Here is an 8909-nt window from a genome sequence, read left to right as displayed (position 1 = left end):
GAGCTTGACCCAGAGGGTTTCAAGCTGTTCTTCTTTGGGGCCAACATCAGCCTGTAGGGAGGTGTACTGCTCCTTCACATAGAGGGCAACACCCCCATCTCTCTTCCCTACCCGATCCCTTCTTTGAAAGACATAGCCCTTTATGTCTATGCTCCAGTCATGAGAGGAGTCCCACCAGGTCTCTGTGATTCCTATTAGATTGTAGAGCCCAGTGGAAAGCAGGAGGATTAATTCCTCCTGCTTGTTCCCCATGCTTCTGGCATTGGTGTACAGGCACCTAAGTCCTTCTACTGAGGTCACTGGCCACCTGTTGCATTGAAGGGGAGCTGTTTTGTCAGCTCCCATAAGAGTGGCTTGCTTGGTTTCATTGTCGATGGAGCTTTCCTGTATATTGGTCCCTTGGTAGGCCCTAGTTAGCATTTCTCCATCCCCCTGTGATCTTAGTTTAAAGCCCTAAGAGATTCACCATCCTGGCTGAGAAAAGGGACTTGCCTTTCTGTGTGAGGTGGACGCCATCTCTCCTCAGGGGTCCTCTGTCCTTGAAGTGGGCATCATGGTTGTAGAAGCCAAAGCCTTCTTTGTGGCACCACCATCAGAGACACCGGTTCACCTCAACAATATATTCTTGCCTGTTTGGACCAAGGCCTGCTACAGGGAGCATAGAGGAAAAAACTACCATAGCCCCTGACCCTTTAAGCCCAGTTCCCAGAGACTTGTAGTCACCCATGATGTGGTCTGGATTGTTCCTGGCCATGTCACTTGGTTCCACATGGATAAGGAGCATGGGGTAGTAATCTGTGGGCTGGACAATCCTGGGGATCCCCTCTGTGACATCACGGATCTGTGCCCCAGGGAGAACGCAGAATTTTCGTGCTGTGGGATCCGGGTGGCAGATGTCTCCCTCCATTCCTCTCAGCAGGGAGTTGCCTACTATGATTACCCGACGTCTTCTCCTCCAGTTGCTCTGTTGCCTTGTAGCCTGCCTGGTGGTAGTTGTGGGTGTGGCCTATGTTGCTGCACTCTCTGTTGCTGCACTCACTCTCAGCAATGCCAGGGCCCCAAATTGGTTCCTCAGGTGCACTGGAGTTGTTCCAGCAATGCGGGATCTAATTCTGCATTGTCTAGAACTAGAGGTGACTGTCTTTCATCCGTCTGTGTCATGTCTCTCTTGTGTTGCCATTCCACCATTTGAGTGATGCTGCAAAGAGTGGAAGTACCCGTCAATCTCATCCTCAGTGGCTCTGATCCCATGCAGCCTGCTAACCTCTGCCTGGAGTTCCCTCACCTGCCCTTTCAGGGCCTCAATCTGGGCACATGTGGGACTGGTGAGGGGACTCCTGGCCATCCTGCTGCCCCCAGGCCCAGGACCCACCAGGTAACCCCTGCAGGCAGGGGACCCGGGTCCTGCCGACCCACCCAAAGTGTCTGTCTGGGTGGATGCCTCAGAGAAGCCCTGGGCAGGAGGCAGTATCAGAACAGGGTCCCTGGCTGCACTTTGAGTCACCACCCCCATTAACACTGTCATGTGCACTCACCTAAAGACTCTGGAGACTCCGTCCAAAGCTACTGACTCTGACACGTGGAGTCTCAGGCCCCTCCTGCTCTCCCCCCTGCACCTACTCCCATGCAAACTCCAGTGTGCCCCTGAAGAGCACGCGTGTTTGCGGGGCCTGTTCGCATGGCTCCTCCCCAGCGCAGCTAAATAGGGGTGGGAGGGGAGGAAAACCCCTTCGTGATTCCCTACAGCTGGCCTGGCTCCTTCTCACTAAGGCATCAGTGATGAAGGCATCACTAATGCCTTGGGCTCCTGGAATGGTAGGGAATTTGTCAAGTGAAAAGTTCCAGATGATCTTAAAAAGTGAACTATGCTCCACAGTACAGAGAAGGGCAAAAAACCAACAGTGGATCTTGCCCATCTGACTTATTCTTTTTTGTCACTAATCTGGTGAACAGAAATCTGGCAGAGGTAACTATTAGCAGCTATTAACCTTAGTTGAAAGGTAGGGGGTCTTGAGAGAGAGACAATTATCTGGATGCAAGATGAAAAAAATGTGCTTGGACAGAGACTTACATGAAGACACCTCTCCACCTCTCTGGCAGTGAAAAGGGACATCAGTTGAAAGCAAATGTGAAAAGACTTGTAGTCTGTATCGGGAAGCAAGGAGAAAATTGAATGAGAATGCTGGCCATCTGATGAGCATGTACTGTCTGTCTATTTGTCTTCCTTGCCTTTAATTTTTATCTGAGAATTTTCCTATCTGAACTCCTTTCAACTCACTTTGCAGCAAGATATCCAGGGAAGTGCAGACAGCTTCCAATGGAAAATGTATTCAGAAAACCTTCTCTGCAGCCTTTTGTTTGTTTCCTTGATCTACCTTACTTCCTGTGGTAGGTAGCCTTTGCATGCAGTCATGTAGTCTTTGCAGGCCTGTAAACACTGATGGGTTTTATGGTGTCTTTGGTGAAAAAGACATCATGACACACTAGGTGGGTCAACACATGCATTAATGCACTTTTCCTAATGCGTATTAAATTTAGTATCTCCAATGTTTTGTATCTTCAATAAATGTGCATTAGGCTGCCCTGATGCACAGTTCCAAAAGCAAATGTTTTTAAAGTGACTTTTAATGCGCAGTAGCCTATTTTACTGAGCATTAGCATAATTGTACTTTTTTTACATGATGCTTTAATGCACAGTAAAATAGGCCTACTGTGCATTAAAGCGCATGTGTAGATGTGCCCACTGATGGGTAAAGATCATAACAAGAATAGTAGATTATGGAAAATGTCAGAAGCTCATTTGGGCTGGAGAAGACCAAAAGATTTTTTTTATTTGTGTTTTTAGAAGGAAATTTAAAAAAAAGAACATGGAGGTGCCTTTTTCTGTGTCAGTTCTATTAGTGTTTCCGAAAAATCGCTCCCCTGTTAGTGCACATTTTCATGTCCCTAAGGGTAGTGGTCTTAACTACCATTTGTGTTTTCCATGATCTTCCCCTTATTTCCTTTGCAGATAAGGTGTACACAGCCTTAAAAGCTTCATAGTTTCTTTCCTGGATGTTTTGTAGTCATGTACAATGTTTGACTACAAGTATTTTCTGGCAAAATAAGCAATATTTTTACTGGCAGAAGAGGCTTTCTGAACTTGGGCATTCATTCATATGACTTTAGCTGTGAAAGTTTTGTACATCTTTCAAGGAGATAAGATCCATGAAAAAGGGGGAGAGAAAAAAGTTAAAAGTATTACTGGATGCGTCTGTATGAGACACTTTACTGAACATTAGACAAATCTAATGTTCAGTAAAGTGTCACTGTTTACATGCACTCGACACTTAACCGCACATTAAATTAGTCTAATATGCCATTTACTAGTATTGACAAAGACAAGTACTAGAAAATGGCATGTTCATTTAATGTAGACATTAGCGCACATGTAGACACTGACTGGGAGCAATTTGCTCCTGGGGGGCCCAGGCATCAGGGGGTCAGAGATGCTGAGCTCCAGGGTGTGGGGGACAGCTCCCAGCCACACAGCTCAAGATCACAATACAGCTCAGTCGCACTGGCTTGGGGCCTGGGAGGGGAGGGATGGGGGGGAGAGGCTACTGACTCTGTGCTACAGAGGAGCCTCTTGGAGTCCCCTGCCTTGCTCATGAGGGCAGGGGCTGGAGCCATCCAAGGGCTTGGTGCAGTAGGGATGCTTCCCACAGGGAGGAACAGAAAGATGGGGTGGCCCCACAACATACAACTACTCTTGCTGATCTTGTGCTAGCTGGGTTCTGTACATCCAGCTGGTGTGAGGCTGATCTGGGTTTGGGTGGCAGGAAGGGGAAATTCTCACAGACCTGGCTAAGGCAGGTGGCACAGCACAGAGCAGCCCAGTGCAGGACCCCCAGATGCCCCATTCTTTTCTGCCAGCAGGAGATGTAGATCCCTCTTGTCACAGCACTGCTCAGCTCCTGCCTCCCCCCAGCACTAGGCAGGAGCCAGGGTGTGGGCTGGGGGATCCCAGCTCATCATAGCCCTTCCTCTGGCCAAGTACCTTGGGAGGCAGAATGACTCTGAGGTCCATAGGTTGCAAGCCAGCACCACTGAGCCAGGCTGTGATCCCAAGCTCTGTGCAGCTGGGAGCTGTCCCCCACTCTGGGACAGTTCTCCCGCACAATTCCCTGCATCCCAGGCCTGACCCCCATGTGCCCTGCCAGCCTGAGGCTGACTGCCAGGGGAGCCTGGAGTTCTCCCTGGCTGCTGTTGGGGGGGGTGGGGTGGGGTGGGGAGAGCAGATCAGGGCAGGGAGACCAGAGCAGCCCCGGACTGAACTATTCCCATTGGGAGCAAATTTCCTCTTGGTGACTGTACACATTCAGATATGTGCCAGGCGTGAATTTACTACACCTGAATTTTCTGCGCAGAAAATGCAGGCATGTTAATTTAATAGATTTCATAGACATTAGGGCTGGAAGGGACCTCGAAGATCGTTAAGTCCAGCCCCCTACCCCAGGGGCAGGAAGTTAGCTAGGGTCAAAGGATCCCAGCAAGATAAGCATTTAAGCATTTCTTGAATGAGTCCAGAGTAGGTGCCTGCACCACTTCTGGAGGGAGTGTATTCTAGGTCTTGGGGGCTTGGATTGTAAAGAAATTTTTTTTTATGTCCAGCCTAAAATGGTCTTGTAGGAGTTTATGACCGTTGGTCCTTGTTTTTCCTTGGGGTGCTCAGATATTCTCCCAGATCCTGATGTACACACATTATGTACTTATAAGCAGCCACCAAGTCCCCCCTGAACCTGTGCTTTTCCAAGCTGAAGAGTCCCAGCCTCTCTTCATAAGGCCTATTCTCTTGCCCTCAGATCATGCGCGTGGACTGTCAAGCTTCTCAACATCTTTCTTGAATTGCGGAGCCCAGAATTGGATGCAGTACTCCAGCTGTGGCCTCACCAAGACTGAGTGCAGCGGGACGATGACATCCTGAAACGTGCCCACTGAAAGTGGAGTATTTTTATGGTCAAACTATTCAGAGCCAGTTTGCAAACAGAAATTTGCTAGAAAAAAGAATCATGCTTTAGGGTACATCTACACATGCATTTGACATGGGATCAGTTTACTCACGAATAAATGACTTGTGAGTAAATGCTCCCAGGGAGGCATCTACACATGCAGGGAAGTGGGAGCAGATTTACTGCTAATGGCAGCAAATTACTCCTGCTTCCTGAGGCCCTGCAATGGGCCCCTGCTACCACCAGGGGAGTGCTAGGCTCCTGCTGGGTGCTAACCCAGGGGCTGGCAGGGGGTGCCAGGCCAGGAGACAGCTATCTCCTGGGCGGCACTGGGACATTGCACTCTGCCCCCAGGGGCTTCTTCCTTCTGGCACAGGGAAATTGTCCCTCAGCTCCAGCAGCCAGGAGCTCCTGACCCCAGCTCCCTGATCAGGGGCAGGGGGGCTTGGAAATCTGCTGTTGGGACACATAGCAGCTAGCTCACTGCTAGCTGTCCCACTGGTAGATTGGAGCAGGGGGCTAGGACCTATTCCACCCCTGCAGTGCTTTCCAAGCCCTTTGGGGCCATGGGGCTGGAATCTGCCCCTGACCAGGATAGTTCCCAGGACCTGCTCTGTGATTGTGGGGTGGAAGCTGGGGATCGTGTTCCCTGCTCAGCTCTGTGAGTATGGAGCTGGGTAGGGAACAGGCTGGGGAGCTTGGTCTCCACTCAGTAGGGCTGTGGAAAATTTCAGCAGCTGTTTCATTTTGGAGGTGTTTTGGGCTGTTTCAGTGCCTGAAACACTGAATCTGAATGGAAATGAAAGGCTCTGAAATATCTCCAAAATGAAACAAGGCATCCAAAACATTTTGGAAATATTTTGGAGTTTCAGAGCTGGGCTTGCAGGGAAACAGCTGCACGTTGCTGCCCTGTCATGTAACTCAGCTCTTCAGGGAGCAGAGATCTGTGCCAGGGTTCTCCTCACTGCCACTGCCTGTCCTGTGCAGCCCTGGATCTCTGCTCCCTGCAGAGCCAGGTCACACAGCAGGGACTAGCACTGCCCTCCTGTGCAACCTGGCTCCACAGGGAGTAGAGATCTGTGCCAGGGGTCTCCTCACTGCTGCTGCCCTCCCCATGCAGCCCCAGATCTTTTTTTCCTGTGGAGTCAGATCATGTGGCAGAGACCGGCACTGCTTTGCCATGTGACTTGGCTCCCCAGGGAGTAGAGATCAATGCTAGGGTCTCCTTGCCGCCACTGCCCACCTTGCACAGCCCCATGTTGCCGGAGCAGCATGGGGCAGGCAGCAGTGGTGAGGAGACCCCTGGAACGGATCTTTGCTCCCTACAGAACCGAGGTGCATGGCAGGGACCAGCAGGCTTGCTCACTGCTCTGTGCTGCTTCCTTGCCCTGTGACCTGGAGTGACAGGGATCAGAAATCTGCACAGGGGTCTCCTTGCCTGCATGGAGGGCAGCGGGCCTTCCCCAGACAAGCCAGCCCGTTCAAAACAGATTCGGAGGAGATTCGGCAAAGCCGAATCTCCGAAACAGGTTCAGCTGAAATGAAACAGGACAGTGATCCAAAATACCAAAACAAATCACTATCCTCCAAAACAGCCAAATCAGAATCGAAACACAGCTGTTTCACACAGCACTCAGCTGCACGATCATGAAGCTGGGTGGGGACAGGCTCCTCAGCCCCTGCTAGCAGGGAGCTCCCAGTGCCAGCTCCATGACTGTGGGGCCAGAGCTAGGAGATGTTTATGTTCCAGCCTGAGCTTTGTGGTTGTGGGGCTCAGGCTGGGAGACCTATATCTGTCTATGCCAGCTTTGTGATAGCAGGAACTGAGCTGGGAAATCCTTATTTCAGAGTGGGGGGCTTGGAGCTCCCTGCTGTGGGGCAGGAGGACATAGTCTCCACTCAGGCTCTGGTGGCAGAGTCCACCCTGGCAGCAGGCAGCTCCCAGGGGCAGGGAGCTCTCTCTCCTGGTCAATCATCTACATGAGAACTACTGTGCTGTTACTAATTGAAAGTAAATTTCCAATTTGTATTTGCAGGTAGCAAATTTACTCATGATTAATGAGGTTTGTTGCTCAGTAAGCATGTGCATGTGTATATGCACATGCTTACTGTGCAGTAAACTATGCTGCTGCACTGTAATGCATCTCATGTAGATGAGCTCTTTGAGTATTTTTTATAAAAATGCCCGTATCATGACATGTTTGACTTTAGTATACACTGCACACATTTCTACATTGTGCATGTCTTTTTTCCTATGAATAAGTCCCATCTGGGGCCACAGAAATAACCTTTTCGAAATAAAGTTTGAAAAATAATTTGATACTTGATTCTCTATTCTCTTGTGTCACGTGTCATCCTTTAGACTGTAGATCACTTTGATCTTTATATTTACCAGAACTGTGAATTTGGTACAAAGTAGCCTAAATTGATGGTCACCTGAAAAAGTGACTGTGATCACAGAGAGGTAATTAGCTATGCTAGTCTGAAGTCAGGCAGAAGGCAGGGTAGTGTTCTATCTTATAGACTACTGAATCAGTCTATATGTTACTATGAGGTAAGGTAAGATGTGGACTTTACAGTGCAGTGATTATTCTGTGGTTACACAGGATCCAGGTAGAAGTTAAGACACCTGGGGCAGATACAGACATTATGCTTTAACCAATATCAGCAATCAGAAACTGGTCTATACTTGTAACAAAACAGAAGTTCAGCACAGAAAACTTGTCTGTACCCATAACAGAACAGAAATTTGGTGCACACAGACTGCTTTAAAAATGATAGAATATGGGGTCTAAGATTTGCTCCCCCACCCTCATAAAAAGGTGAATGTGTGTTCTTTTTGCTACCAATCTAAATCATGCTGCTTACAGAAAAATGCATAATTTAGATCGATTCAACCTCAGGCTTTTTGAATATCTGTACCTAGCCATGGATACTATTTCTGACTCTGTAATTAATTCAGTACGTGACCAGGGCTAAGTTACAGAAATTCATTGCCCCTTGGTTTCTCCATTTTTAAACTGGCATAACAATGCTTATCTGTCTGAGCTCTACAGCTGAAAATGCTCTTACATAGATGGAAAGTATGTATATGTATATGTGTGTATCTTGAGTATCTTTCTGCAGTGCCTGTCTGGTTGCATGTGAATACTTGTGCCTAGAAAAAATAAACTCTGGAGTGATAAGCTCTGGAATTTATTCACGTGTATTAATATGCATGTGTAGACACTCCCATAGTATTTCTTGAAATTTATATAAAGAATTATACGCTGACAACTCTAGATCTGGGAAACAGCTGAAACTTAACTAGGCATGTGCACACTCTCTCTTTAGATAGATGGGTAAATGAATTTATTTATTTATTCCTATAGGCCTAGGAATTCAGGAGGCCAGGGTTCATTTCCAATTCTGCCACTGGCTTTCTGGGTAATTTACTAAGGCCTGAATTTCCCTGTCTGTAAAACTGGGATAAAGATACTGATCTTCTGTGTGACGTGCTTTGTGATCTGATATATGAATGCTGGGTGCCATTACTGTCATTAAAGAGGAGAGAATGCAGTACATGGTTAAAAGTACTATGATTCTTGTCCTGAAGTATATAAATATGTACTTACAAAGAAATCACCCAGGTAAGCTGAGGTTATTCCTTCTGTGGCTCCATCTGTTAAGCTGATAACAGGGAAACATATTGACAGGGGCTCAAGGAAAACATGAAATATTTCATCAGTAAGATTATACCCCACAGAGACAGATGTTGGGAAGCCATAACATTTAAAAATAAAGAGATAAACACATGCTCACAGGAAGGACAGAAGGATTTTTCGACTGTGCCAGTGCAGGGTGAGGGGGGAAAAAGGGAGGGAGAGTATGGGAACGGATGGATGGATGGATGGATGGATGGATGGTGAGTATGGGAAC

At 48.0% G+C, this 8909-nt stretch overlaps 1 long non-coding RNA gene across 1 annotated transcript; it reads right to left on the bottom strand.

The window, feature by feature from the left end:
• Nucleotides 1–617: 617 nt before the first annotated feature.
• Nucleotides 618–8842, bottom strand: LOC109297170. The gene is made up of 3 exons (XR_002097227.1): nucleotides 8606–8842; nucleotides 941–1198; nucleotides 618–648 (listed from the first exon to the last, which is right to left on the bottom strand). It is a non-coding gene; the product is annotated as an uncharacterized LOC109297170 (long non-coding RNA).
• Nucleotides 8843–8909: the final 67 nt, after the last annotated feature.

The sequence above is a fragment of the Gavialis gangeticus genome, unplaced genomic scaffold (genome assembly GCF_001723915.1).
Source record: "Gavialis gangeticus isolate Ggan-Ray unplaced genomic scaffold, GavGan_comp1, whole genome shotgun sequence".
Classification (NCBI taxonomy): domain Eukaryota; kingdom Metazoa; phylum Chordata; order Crocodylia; family Gavialidae; genus Gavialis; species Gavialis gangeticus.
Note: the sequence above shows the minus strand (reverse complement) of the source record. Positions and strands in the feature narration are given on the sequence as shown.